This window comes from Euleptes europaea, chromosome 10, assembly GCF_029931775.1.
Source record: "Euleptes europaea isolate rEulEur1 chromosome 10, rEulEur1.hap1, whole genome shotgun sequence".
Classification (NCBI taxonomy): Eukaryota; Metazoa; Chordata; class Lepidosauria; order Squamata; family Sphaerodactylidae; genus Euleptes; species Euleptes europaea.
The window spans coordinates 1,595,258-1,610,153 of record NC_079321.1 but is presented as its reverse complement, the minus strand read 5'-3'; positions in this window follow the sequence as shown (position 1 = coordinate 1,610,153).

Below are 14,896 nucleotides of genomic sequence, written 5' to 3'. Positions count from 1 at the left end.
CCTCCTGAGGCTCCACCCTCCCAATCCCCAGGAATTTCCCAACCTGGAGTTGGCAACTCTAGCATCTGGTTTGCATGCACAAGGTCCCTGGTTCAATCTTGTCAGGGATGCTCTAGGCTGATCCTGCATTAAGCAGGGTGGTTGGACTAGATGGCCTGTATGGCCCCTTCCAACTCTAGGATTCTATGATTCTGATCCCCAGAATCTCCAGTTAATGCTCAGGTGGTGTGAAAAATCTCTGATAATCGCTCTCCAGGGTCTCAGGCAGAGTAGAAAATATTGACCTTGACAGACCAAGGAGATAGTTTGAGAGGGCAGCTACGTTGGTCCGCAATAAAGTAGCTGGATTACAGTACAGTAGCCCCCTAGAGACCAACAAGCTTTTACTACGTATGGGTGTGAAAGCTGGACAATGAAGAAAGCTGTCAGGAAGGAGGAGGACTACAGCTGATCATCAAGAAGACAAAAGTAATGACTACAGGAGACATTCCAAATTTTAAGGTGGGCAATGAGGAAACTGAAATTCTTCAAGACTTTCTATTCCTTGGCTCCATCATCAACCAAAAGGGAGACTGCAGCCAAGAAATCAGAAGGAGGCTGAGACTGGGAAGGGCAGCCAGGAAGGAGCTAGAAAAGATTCTGAAGCGTAAGGATGTGTCACTGGCCACCAAGATCAAGTTAATTCATGCCATCGTATTTCCTATTACTATGTATGTGTGTGAAAGCTGGACAATGAAGAAAGCTGACAGGAAGAAAGTAATTCACAGTGGGTAGCCGTGTTAGTCTGTTTGCAGTAGTCAAAAAGAGCAAGAGTCCAGTAGCACCTTAAAGACTAACAAAAATATTTTCTGGTAGGGTATGAGCTTTCGTGAGCCACAGCTCACTTCTTCAGATACAGCTAGAATGTGAATCCATCGGTCTTTAAGTAGAGGAACAGTATGTAAATGTGAATAGCAGGCTTGATGGGATTAGGTGTGATATGCAGAAGAGTCTGTGATGTCCAGGGGAGAGATGGGTATGGAGAAATCAGCATTGGTAATGGGCCATGAATGCAAGGTCTTTATTCAGCCCAGGTAAATGCATTGACTTTAGTTTGAATATCAACTGTAATTCAGCAGTTTCTCAACTGGAAGAAAGTAGACTCCTTTGATATGTGGTGTTGGGGGAGAGTGTTATGGGTACCCTGGACTGACCGCCCCCCCCCCCCACAAAAAGTGGGTTATAGATCAAATCAAGCCTGAACTGACCCTAGAAGCTAAAATGACTCAACTGAGGCTGTCGTACTTTAGTCACATTATGAGAAGAGTCACTGGAAAAGACAATCATGCTAGGAAAAGTTGAGGGCCGCAGGAAAAGAGGAAGACCCAACAAGAGTTGGATTGATTCTATAAAGGAAGTCACGGCCCTCAATTTGCAAGACCTGAGCAAGGCTGTTAAAGACAGGACGTTTTGGAGGACATCGATTCATAGGGTTGCCATGAGTCAGAGGCGACTTGACTGCACTTAACACACACGCACAAAATGTATAAACTGTTCTTTAATAACGAAACTGGGCTCAAAGAATAGCAGCAGCATCTTGTGCTTTCCTGGTGAACCAGATTCTTCACCTCTTCAACTGTCCCTGTCAGCAGAATTCTTCGATATAAAAGCATTTAGGAGAAACCTCACCACTCTCTCCGCTGCTGGGGCTTTCCCGTTTCCAACAGACATGCACACAAACACACTCACACACACGCACGCACACACATGGGCCTTCGGTGGCTTGGGTCTGATTATCTGCCTCAGGCAGACTCACTGCCCACATCCCAGTCTGGACAGTGGTTTTGTACATCCACCAGAGCACAACTTTTGTTTCCTTTTGCATTTCCAAGTTTAACGTTTATAGAAGTTTGCATCGCTGTCATCCTGATCCACGGGGTCACAACAGTCTATTTTGGGGAAACGTTGGTTTTCTCTGAATTGCTACTGAAAGATACAGGATTTTTTCTCTCTCTCTCTTAGGAAATCATAATTTCAAATTCAATGATGCAACGGGGGCAGAGGAGGATCAGCCCAAGGGTTTAACGCCCCCCCCCCCCAAAAAAAGAAATCCAGTATATTACTCTGTGGAACATGCAGTTGCTGAAGTGTCAGACTTGGATCTGGGAGCCCTGGATTCAAATCCCCACCTCTGCCATGAGGCTTGCTGGGTGATCTTGAGCCAGTGAGGCTCTTCTAAGTCCAGCCTACTTCGTAGGGCTGATGTTAAAATGGTAGTAGGGATATCCACTTAGGTTGTTCTGAGATCCTTAGTGGAAGGACTACATAGAAACATACTAGAGAGCCAGTGTGGTGTAGTGGTTAAGAGCAGTGGGTTGGAGCAGTGGAGTCTGATCTGAAGAACCGGGTTTGAATCCCCACTCCTCCACATGAGCGGCGGAGGCTAATCTGGAGAACTGGATTTGTTTCCCCACTCCTACACATGAAGCCAGCTGGGTGACCTTGGGCCAGTCACAGCTCTCTTCAGGCTCTCTCAGCCCCACCTACTTCACCGGGTGTCTGTTGTGGAGAGGGGAAGGGAAGGGGATTGTAAGCCGGTTTGATTCTTCCTTAAGTGGTAGAGAAAGTCGGCATATAAAACCAGCTCTTCTTCTTCTTCTAAATTAGGGGGAGAGAGAGAGAGAGAGAGAGAGCATTATACCCCTTTCTTTGGAGATATTGTAAGACAATACTCAAATATAAGAGTAGAAATAACTGCTGCTTTCTCGCAAATTATTGTATGCTAATTCATTCAAGAAAACACCCCAGTAGTTTCTCATTTGCTTTTACTAGCGAGTCAAGTAAGATATTAAATTAATTAATGACCATTTAATTTGAATTAAAACCCAATCTTCTTATTGTGTTTCTGACTGGCTGTATCTGGTTTCTGTCTGGTTGGTATATTAGTGGCATGACTTGTGAATATTGGAACACAGACCACCCCTACTTAATGAACATTTTTTTTAAAAAAATTAGAACTAATTTACAAGTGATTATGTTAATGTCAATGTCATTAAAAAAAACTTTCCCCCTGTGTACAACTGCCCCTGAAGTTTCCTAATGGAAGCTGCATTGCAATATTATGGACCCTTAAGAACATAACATAAGAACTTAAGAAAGGCCACGCTGGCTTGAACCCAGGCCCATCAAGTCCAGCAGTCTGTTCACACAGTGGCCAACCAGGGGCCTCTAGGAAGCCCATAAATAAGACGACTACAGGAAGCCCACAAGCCAGATGACTAATACTGATCTCGATAGACCCTTGGTATTATCTACTCTAGCTGGCAGCAGCTCTTCAGGGTTTCTTTCATATCACCTGGTATCGGGTACTTATAATGGGAGATACCAGGGATGGAACCCGGACCTTCTGAATGCAAAGCAGAGGCTCTGCCGCTGAGCCCGAACTCCTCCCCTTGATAATGAACTCATGAAGCTGCCTCATGAGTCAGTCCCTTGGTCTATCAGCTCATATCGTACGAGCCGGCGTGGTGTAGTGGTTAAGAGCAGTGGTTTGGAGCAGTGGACTCTGATCTGGAGAACTGGGTTTGATTCCCCACTCCTCCACATGAGCGGCAGAGGCTAATCTGGTGAACTGGGTTGGTTTCCTCACTCTTGCACATGAAGCTAGCTGGGTGACCTTGGGCTAGTCACAGCTTGCTTGGACCTCTCACAGCCCCACCTACTTCACAGGGTGTCTGTTGCGGGGAAGGGAAGGTGATTGGAAGCCAGTTTGATTCTTCCATAAGTGGAAAAGAAAGCGGTATATAAAAACCAATTCTTCTTCTTCTTCTTCTTCTTCTTCTTCTTCTTCTTCTTCCCCAATGATGCTGCCTTATACTCAATCAGACCACTGGTCCAACAACATCAGTATTGTCTACACTCCTTGGCAGCAGCTCTCCAGAACCTTGGGCAGAGGCCTTTTGCATCACCTACTGCCTGGTTTTCCAGATCCTAGTTCGTCACTGTAAGTGCTACACCACACTTTGTGTCTGCACGGGGTGCCAATTTGGAAACAGCTGCCTCCATCATAGGAGGACACTTCTGGCCCCAGCCCCTGTGGCAGCTATTTTGTGGTGATGCCCACTTAGGGATGCCAGACTCCAGGTGGGACCTGGGGATATTCCGGGAATACAGTTCATCTCCAGGTGACAGAGATGAGATCCTCTGGAGAAAATGGATGCATTGGAGGGTGGACTCTCTGGCATTGTACCCCACTGAGGTCCCTGTCCTCCCCAGGCTCCACACCCATATCCCCAGGAGTTTCCCGACCTGTATCTGGCAAACCTAAACCCCCATCCCCCACCAGTGGCCATGGGGAACCTGGGAACCCTATGCCCAGTTCCTGTTCTCAGAATGATAGAAAGTGTCCAGTTGGAGGTCCCTGCCCTTAATAAGGTTGCCAGCTCCCAGTCAAGAAGTTCCTGAAGATTTGGAGGTGGAGTCTGGAGAGGGGAGGGGCAATAATGCCATATTGCCCACTTTCCAAAGCAGCCATTTTTCTCCAGTAATTCTGGGAGATCTGCAGACCCCATCTGGAGACTGTCAATTAGAGTTGCCAGGTCCCCCCTCTCCTACGGCAGGAGATTTTTGGGGTGGAGCTGAGGCAGGCATTGTGTGTGCGTGGCTGCGCCGATGTGATCGCATCACTTCCAGTTTTCACCCAGAAATGCTGCATCGCAACGGGTCTTTTACTGCTCAAACTGGGAGTTTGAGTGGTAAAAAGCCCAATGCGATGCAGTGCTTCCAGGTGTAAACTGGAAGTGACGTGAATGCGTCAGTGTGGCCGTGTGTGCAAGTGATCCCTGCTTCCAAGCCAGGCAATGGTGTAAGGAAACGGATTGCCAATCTCCTGGACTGGTCATGGCAACCCCAGCAGATGAGTGCAGCAGCCTCTCCAGACCAAGAGGCAAGCCTGTACCGCCACGGAAAGGGCTTCTCGTCATCCCGCAAAACCGGCAGTCAAAGGACAGCAGCCGAGACGGTCCCTCCAGAGAACCTGAGGGAATCCATATTCCTGTGTGTCCTGTTCTAGTAGAAGCCATACCGCAGGGAGCTGTCATGTACGTAGCACCCATTGACACCTCCCTTCCCCTTGGATCATCAGCGATGATAAACGATCCATCAACAGACATTGAGATAACAGCGAAACATCGTTCCTCGGGCTATGCAAAGTGATGCGCCCCGGAGACAGCTAAGAGCTCCTCTGTGTATGAGTAATAATCCCATCTTCATGCAACTCTTGACCCTTTCAGTATTGCACAAATCACTGGAATTAGAATAGTTTGTTCAATTGCCCAAACTCCACACCCCGGCAGCCGACCATTAGTTGTTTTGTCACCTTTTTGTGTTACAATGGGATCCACCAGGGTAATCTCATTACCCCACCCCCAGAGAAAGGTATAACTGGAGTCCCCAAAAGTCCATACCCCTACCTTAGGCCTTCCCTTGGCTTACTTGCCGCCACTCTGCTGGTTTAGGTTTGGCGCATCCTGACCACGCTCCCTCCCACCTTGCTGGCCGAGTCCCCGGGAACCTCTCCTCCTTGCCCCCTTTCCCAGTATCTTAGCCTACAGAACACAGGACAACTCCGCTCCAGGACAGGTGCAGTATATCCCATCATCGTGGGCCTGCCACATTGGCAAACATCTCTCTACTCCTCCCTTTTATTCCTAGACTCTTTGTATGTATGTGCGTATTGCTACATTGAATGCTTGAACTGCATAAACTCTCTTAATTTGGAATCCCTTGCCTCTGTCATTATTCTAAGGTCACAGATACTGGCTCTGGTATACATTGGTTGCATCTCACTATATAAATATTGTAATTGCCATCTGCGCGCTAATTCCCCAATCAAAGCACATTTTGGCTAACAATGGATTGGTGGGCAATCTAAGCGAACTGGCAACCCTACTGACAATCTGACCTGCACTCCCACTTACGTCAAATGGGTATCTCTGTCTAATGCCAGCACCTCTCTGTAACAAGCATGGAGCCCAGGGCGTGTAGAGTCTTGCTGTACATGCAGATGTGGGCCATCCAGATGCAAACAATCAAATTAATTTTTGGTGGAGGAGTCCTGCGAAACTGCCAAAGCACATCTATCTGAGTGTCACTTACAGCATGTGTTCAACATTCACAAGATCTTTTCCAGATGAGGCCTACAATAAAGATCATTCAAAACAATTAGCTTTTTTTTTTTTGATGGAAGAGTTTGTAAAACAATGGCTCAGCCTCTTCAAACCCTGAAAGAAAACGTATTGGGAGAAGAGCAAACTGTACCTTATTCCCATCAGCAATTGTAATGGAACGACTTCCAGCTTTGACAATATTAATATTTTCTTCTTGAAAAAAGAAGATTTGAAGATTGCCTGACTTGAGGTCTGCTCATCGTTTCCCATGGGATTCCTGCCTGGCCTTTTGTTTGTTTGTTTGTTTGTTTGTTGGTTGGTTATAAGAAGAAAAACAAAACATGAACAAAACATATTAAAAGCGGAGATTACTACAAAAGAAGAAGGAATCAGACCATGATCTGCTTTACAATTAGGAATACAATGATACTGAATAAAAAGAAAGAGATATTTATAATGTTAAATAAATGGCAATTTCAAACAATATGTAATAAGATAATAAAAAGCATTAATTAATGAGTATCCTATTTTTATCATAAATCATAAAATTATTTAGTTAACCACAATAATTATATTCACCAATAAATTTATCCAACCGCTGCTTGAAGTTTGCCAGTGAGGTGAAGCTCACCATCTCCGTAGGCAGCAGATTCCTCTGCTGAACAGCTCTTATTGCAAAAGCTTTTTCCTAATATCCAACCTTTCCGCCCATAATTTAAACCCATTATTGCGAGTCCTCTCCTCTGCTGCCAACAGGAAGAGCTCCCTGCCTTCCTCCAAGTGACAGCCCTTCAAATACTTCATGAGAGCAATCATGTCCCCCCTCAACCTCCAGACTGAACATTCCCAGCTCCCTCAGCTTTTCCTCATAGGGCTTGGTCTCCAGGCCCCTCATCATCCTCGTCGCTCTCCTGCCCTCCTAGATTCACATGCATCCACGCCTATGGTCATGGATCAGGTTGCCAGCTCTAGATCGGGAAATACTTGGAGATTTTGGAGGTGGAGCCTGAGGTGAGTGGGGTTTGTAAAGGGGAGGGACTTCAGTGGGGTATGATGCCGTACAGTCCACCTTCCAAAGCGGCCATTCTCTCCAGGTGAACTAATCTCTGTCGTCTGAAGACCAGTTGTAATCCCAGGAGATCTCCAGCCACCACCTGGAGGTTGGCAGCCCTAGTTCATGGAGCATGACTGGCAGAATGCCCTAAGCTGGGCAAAGAAAGGGGAGAGCAGGGGGACAGTTCTGAGAGGCAGCACAGCAGAGCAACTGGGTAGAGGAAGGAACAGGGCAGGTATAGCTAAGGAACATACAGGATGATTGACAGCCGGCACTAGTTTCCTGTGGAATGAAGGACTCCTCTGGTGTAGAGGCCTCCATGGGAGAAAGCGTCTCCCCAGGAGAAAGAAACTGGGAGTGGCCAAGAGAAGTAGGATTAAAGGGCCCAACAGGAGGAAGAGAAGAAGAAACCGGCTGACTGGCCCAGGCAGAAGCTAGAGAAGACAGTAGCTAGTACATTCTAGAGTTAGGTTTGGCAGTTCTGGGTTGGGAAATACCTGGAGATTTGGGGTGGGGAAAGCCTGGGAGGGGTTGGGGGTGGGGAGGGGAGGGACCTTAGCAAGATATAATTCTGTCTAGACATTAGGAAGAACTTTCTAACAGTCAGAGCGGTTCCTGAGTGGAACAGGCTTCCTTGGGAGGTGGTGAGAAAAACCTTCCCTGGAGGTTTTTAAGCAGAGACTAGATGGCCATCTGTCAGCAATGCTGATTCTATGTCCTTATGCAGATCATGAGAAAGAGGGCATCTTGGCCATCTTCTGGGCATGGAGTAGGGGTCACTGTGAGTGTGGGAGGGGGAGATAGTTGGGAATTTCCTGTATTGTGCAGGGGATTGGACTAGATGACCTTGGTGGTCCCTTCCAACTCTATGATTCTATTCTGTGATACAGTCCACCTTCCAAAGTAGGCATTCTCTGCAGATGAGCTGATCTCTGTCGCTTGGAGATCAGTTGTACTCCCAGGAACTCTCCAGCATACACCTGGTGGTTGGGAACCCTATCGGAAGTCCCTGCTGTTCTGAGAAATTAGAACATCATAATGCCTTGAGAATAGGGTTACTACCCTCCATGTGGGGAATCTTTATCTCCTGGAATTACAACGGATTTTCAGATGGCATAGGTTGCTTATTATGTATGTATTTCAATCTTTTATTCCACTTCTCCTGGATAAAATGCCTGCTTTGGAAGACGGAGCACATTGTATTATGGCCTACCAAAGCCTCTCTTCTCCCTAAATCCCACTCTCCCAGGTTCCACCCGCAAATCTCCAGGTATTTCCAAACCCGGAGTTGGAAACCCTGTTGGGAAGCAGTTTCCCTGCCCATGAACACAGCGGCTGGCACCCGCTGGAATGTCGATAGGCCCGCTTCCTCAAGGGAACCCGTGCCTCAAGCAGGCCTGGAACATGGGCTGAAGCTGGTGGAGGTGACAACTGGAGAACTGGCCTCTTGGCTGGAGGGGGACTGTGAATCTCATGAATTAGCCGGCTTGTGAGATTGAATGATTAAACTTGCCTCTTTGCAATTCCCTGGTGTTGGTTGCTTCATGCTGAAGCAGTGGGGAAATGGGGTTCCCCAAATGGGGGAAATACCGCCGGATTCGAGAGCTTGACCCACGGTCACCTCCCCATCACTCAAATGATCACCCATTATGAGGTTTGGCTGTTCCAAAAAGCTTACAGGTACATATTCAACCACCGTTTATTTTGTGGAGATGTTGGGTGGGATCCCCAGGAACACTGGTGATGATATTGTACAAAGTAAGAAATCTTGCAGGATACTCTAGAAGGACAACGTTTTTAAAAGAGAGCCAGCGTGGTGTAGTGGTTAAGAGCAGTGGACTCTAATCTGGTGAACCGGGTTGGTTTCCCCACTCCTACACATGAAGCCAGCTGGGTTACCTTGGGCCAGTCACAGTTCTCTTAGAGCTCTCTCAGCCCCACCTACCCCACAGGGTGTCTGTTGTGGGGAGGGGAAGGCGATTGTAAACCGCTTTGATTCTCCTTAAAAGGGAGAGAAAATCGGGGTATAAAAACCTCCTCCTCCTCCTCTTCTTCTAAAAAAAAAATTTCAGCTGCCTTGATCATGTTTCCGTTTTAGCAACATGGCTAATCTCCCTGTTTTACTATTGACCGATCATTTGCTTACATCAGGTACCAGACAAAGATTTCAACATTTTGGGTCACAAGTTTATATTCAGGCCAAATTACTCTGCACATTTTACCACATATGGAAACAGGTTTTGCTGTTTACTGAGTGCATTTCCTTGTTCAGCAGCCCAAGAGGGGGTAAAAGAAAGCATTTTACAGACCCGGAAGGCAAAGTTGCCATCTTGTGTTTCCTTTCTGCTCTGTTGCTTTTTAAAACATCACCTGAAATGCATTAACCAGATCGTTTTATAGTGCCAAAACCTCAGTATCGTATAAAAGTCCATTATAAAGTTTGTTAGGGGTTTTTCCCCCCTTTTTGCATGATTAATGCATGATTTTAATGACTCAGGCAAAAAAACTCTGTTCTTTGTGGCCAGAACCATGGATCTTGGTGCATACAAAACTGCTTCCCTGCCACAAGACTCAATTAACGAAGGCCAAGTGAGATGCAAAGAATGAGTGGTATTTCAAAGATAGAACCAGATCTGCATCTGGCATCAATTGGCTCCACGGGACCGAGCACACTGCAAGCCGTTGGAAAGAAGCGTTGAATTGCTTGCGCCTTTGGTTCTCGCCAGCTAGTGTAATGCAGAAGGAGCAGTGATCCTTGACGAAAAGTTTCACAAACAGAGACAACCAAAATTATAGGGGGAAAAATGAGGGACACCTAGAATCATAGAGCTGGAAGGGACCACCAGGGTCATCAAGTCCAACCCCCTGCACAATGCAGGAAATTCACAGCTACCCCCCCCCCACACACACACAGTGACCCCGACTCCATGCCCAGAAGATGGCCAAGATGCCCTCCCTCTCATCATCTGCCCAATGTCATAGAATCAGCATTGCTGACAACCTCTCAGATCCTCTCACACTATGAACCTCTGTGCCATTTTCTCAGAGCTTCTTCCTAGTAAGTATACTCTCCCTCGCACCTGTCAATCAGACACTGCTGTGGACTAGGGATGCCTGAACATCTGTCAGTTTGGCTAATGTCCTGTTCGCCAGCTGAACACGTGAAGCTTCCTTCTGCTGAATCAGGCCCTTGGTCCATCAAGGTCAGTATTGTCTACTCTCAGACTGGCAGCGGGTCTCCGAGGTCCTGAGCCAGAGGTCTTTCACATCACCTACTTTTTAAATGGGGAGGTCTGCGACTGAACCTGGGACTTTCTGCATGCCAAGCAGATGCTCTACCACTGAGCCACAGTCTCTCTCCCTAACAAAGCTGCAGTGGTTCCCAAACTTTTCAGGCCACTGAAAACTCAACCCCACAAACTCAACCCCAGTGCCCCCTACCCTATTCTTTAAAAAGCATTATTCAAGACAGGGGTTTGTATGACGCACTAAAGAAGATAATAACAATAAAATTTCAAAATAGTAACAATTAATTGTACATCTATTCAAAAAATTAGAACTTTTTAGTTGAAATTTATTCAACAAAACTGATGAACTTGATCCAGTGGTACCAGCTCTTCCAAGTCTGGAAAAAAAAACTGATAGTTTCCCCCAAATTTGCCAGCATGGTGCTATAGCTTGATCTATTGTAAATTAGTGAACAACACAGTTGAAGGGGCCCACCTCTAGCACCCCCTACTGCCCCCTTGCCTCTTAGCACCCCCCTAGGTAATCCCACCGCCCCCTAGGGGGTGGTACTGTTTTGTATTTCTAACTAACATAGCACAATCCTAAATTGTTGGGGTTTTTTAATCCCTAGATCTCAGAGTTGGAATAAATAGTGTAACAGATTCAAATTAAGTTGGTTGGTTTGCATGATTTATTCTGAGCACAGCGCAGAAAGGGATTCTTTTCCACAGACACCAGGCTAGAAATCTGCTCCTTTAAACAAACCAAATCCTTAAAAATCTGTGAGAGCAATCAGGATGCATATTGGAAGCCCTCATCCGTAATGAGGGCATCTGTCTTGATTCCCCCGACTCTTAAATTTCATAATAATTTATTTCACAGTTGAGTATCTTCAATTTCACAACACCCTTTTTTGCACCAGCCTACGCCAGTTTCCCAATGAAAACCAAAGGAGAAGACTCAGGAATCATAGTTCTACATTATATTACGTGGCAACAGCTGAATATACAAGTCAGGTAATGCTGATTTACACCAGCGTAAAATGCGCTCAGTAGAGTCGTCCCCAGTGATGTCAGAATTATGTTTTTATTCGTTTTATCCTCCGGGAGACAGGCAGAGTATAAAACCTTTCAAATCTATAAATGTTGAACAAATGAGGAGACTGTCAGTAGGAAAACAAATGCCATGGCAAACCATTCTTATTGTAGAGATTTTTCTTCAGGGCAAACCAAACTTCCTCTCTGCCTCTCTTTTTTTCCTTTTTTAAAGTAGAGAAATAAAGATTAGCATTCTCTTGTGTCCCCACCCCCCTTTAAAAAGTCTGTAAGACCTGAATAGGAATTCTGGCAAGAACAGAAGCCCAGGACATGAAAGAATCGGCTGCTAATTAAAAACCTTAAAATCATATCCCAATGCCTTTAAATGCGAATGATCTCTGTCTAATCGCATAATACTTTCCTTTGTCCTCCGGGTCAGGCAGTCACTGAGATGCAACATTCAGGAAGCGCATTTCATTAGACTAAATAAAGCTTCAATCATGTGTAAAATTTCCAAGTTGAATAGGCAGCTATCGGATCATTCATCAGCCGCTATGCATTTAATGGGTGTAATTTCTTCCTCATATTTTGGTGTTTATTGTTTCATTTTCTCTATAGGAATCCAGGCACCTTATCGAAATTGCTTGTTTTCAAGGCCGGGCTTGAGTAAATAATGCTGCCCAGGGTGGACATGCTAATATATTTCCTCTAGATTGTCAAGGAATGGTGGAAATGGATTGAACTTAGTCTGACATTAAAATAAAAGTGTTTGGATTCTAGTGCGGAGGGGTGAGGGCTTCCTGGGAACTGTGTTGTGCTACTAAACATGCTACGAACTAAGATATTGATTAGAAGCTAACTATAAAGCCTTATTTTTCCTTTTCAGGCTCACTATTTCAGAGAACAGATTGCAGTCTCCTGGTCTAGTGCGAGTCCTCTAGACTGCAGTAAGGAATACTTACACAGTAAAACAGTGGCTCTTGACCTTTTTTGCTCCATTCCTCCCTTTCACCATTGTTCAGAATATAATTCCCCCTTTTCCAAGATAGTCTAACTAAAAAAAACCAAAAAAAAAAACCCTACATTTTTACAGATTGTACATAATCTATAGGACACTTTGCTGAACAGTGGTCCCAATTCCCCCCTCTCGAACCCTAAAATACCCCCCGGGGGGGATTTCCCTCTTGTTGAGAGCCCATGCAATAAAACCTTATGGTTGTTCCAGTTTTCGAGGAGATTTGCAAGTGATCGTATCAAAACATTAGCAAACCCCAAATCCAGGGAACATGGAGCCCTGTTTGGATTTTCATTATCATGTTCAGCAAAGAGACCATATATAAGAACATAACAAAAGCCCTGCTGGATCAGTAGGATTGCCAACCTCCAGGTACTAGCTGGAGATCTCTTGCTATTACAGCTGATCTCCAGCCGATAGAGATCAGTTCACCTGGAGAAAATGGCCACTTTGGCAATTGAACTGTATGGCATTGAAATCCCTCCCCTACCCAAAGCCAGCCCTCCTCAGTCTCTGCCCGAAAAACCTCCCACCGATGGCTAAGAGGGACCTGGCAATCCTAATCCCCATCTGAAATCTGCAGTAATACAGACTGAAAGTGTACCACTTCAGTGGTAAAACCAGGCCACTGGAGTTTTTATTCCCAAACTAGGATGCTCTGGAATTAGGGTTGCCAGCTCCGTATTGGGAAATACCTGGAGATTTTGGGGGTACAGCCTGAGGAGGGTGGAGTTTGATGAGGGGAGGGACTTCAATGCCATAGAGTCCACCTACCCAAGTGTGCCATTTTCTTCAGGGGAACTGATCTCTCTCGGCTGGAGATGAGTTGTAATAGCAGGAGATCTCTAGCCACCACCTGGAGGTCGGCGACCCTACCTGGAACACAGATTCTAAAGAAACACAAACTAAAGTCATGTTCAAAATCAACCCCTTAAAAAAACTTGTCTAATTTTACAGAGTTTGAAAATGCCTCTGTGTTCTCAGATGATGTAAAACACATAAAACATCGGTAAGAGTAGAATCCCCCCCCCCCGATATTGTTGATGCTTTCCTTTCTTTTTGCTTGGCTATTTATAAGAGTTGTGCAGGAAGAAACTAACTTGTGAAATATAGGTAGGGTGGGGCCCTTCCCTGGAAAAGAAAAATCCCAGAGGTCTGACTTCAAGGCTAATAAAAATGCTTTATTGTTTCTTTTGTTGATCCTGCTAACCAGACAGCCGGCCTCTTGGGCATAGTTAGGCCAGCAAATTTAAGCTCTCATATCCAGTGTCTCACACGTCTCCAGTTCAGGATCAGGTTCCTGACAAGCAAAAGCCGGCCCTTGTGTTCCTTTCAGATTCCTGGTCTTTCTTAATTCATTACAAGGCACACATCTCTGCAGTGCAAATGGGTCAGAGAACAGAAAGGCCTGGGAAGGGGAGATGCACCCTTCGGAGGGGATCAGTTACTCTTTCGGTTGGAATTGGTCTTCAACTGGCTTCTCTTTCCAGCATCTCTCCCTGCCTTTTTATTGTTTGCAGAGTTTAGTATGAATGCAACTGTCTGGTGGAATTACTCTTCATGCATCCGATGAAGTTTGTTACCCCAGAATACATCCTGTTAGACTTTAAGGCCGGGGGCAATACCTATTCTCTCCAGGATCAGAGGAGCGTGCCTATGACATTAGGTGCTGTGGAGCACAGACAGGCTGGTGCTGCTGCAGTCGTCTTGTTTGTGGGCTTCCTAGAGGCACCTGGCTGGCCACTGGGTGAGCAGACTGCTGGGCTTGATGGGCCTGGGTCTAATGTGTGCGTGTGTGTGTGTGTAAAGTGCCATCAAGTCGCAGCCGACTTATGGCGACCCCTTTTTGGGGTTTTCATGGCAAGAGACTAACAGAGGTGGTTTGCCAGTGCCTTCGTCTGCACAGCAACCCCAGTCTTCCTTGGCGGTCTCCCATCCAAATACTAACCAGGACCGAACCTGCTTAGCTTCTGAGATCTGACGAGATCAGGCTAGCCTGGGCCATCCAGGTCAGGACCTGGGTCTGATACAGCAGGGCTTTTCCTATGTTCTTATGTTCACACTTATTCTTTCCAAGATCAGAGGAGCATGCCTATTATATAGGGTTGCCAGGTCCCTCTTTGCCACCAGTGGGAGGTTGTTGGAGGCGGAGCCTGAGGAGGGCGGGGTTTGAGGAGGGGAGGGACTTCAATGCCATAAAGTCCAATTGCCAAAGCAGCCATTTTCTCCAGGGGAACTAATCTCTATTGGCTGGAGATCAGTTGTAATAGCAGGAGATCGCCAGCTAGTACCTGGAGGTTGGCAACCCTAAGAACAAAGGAGGATCCTCTCCCATTTGCATGAGTTCTTGCTGTTCTTACACAAAAGCTTGTAAAAGAGGCAGTGTGGTGTAGTGGTTGAAGTAGGATCTGGGAGA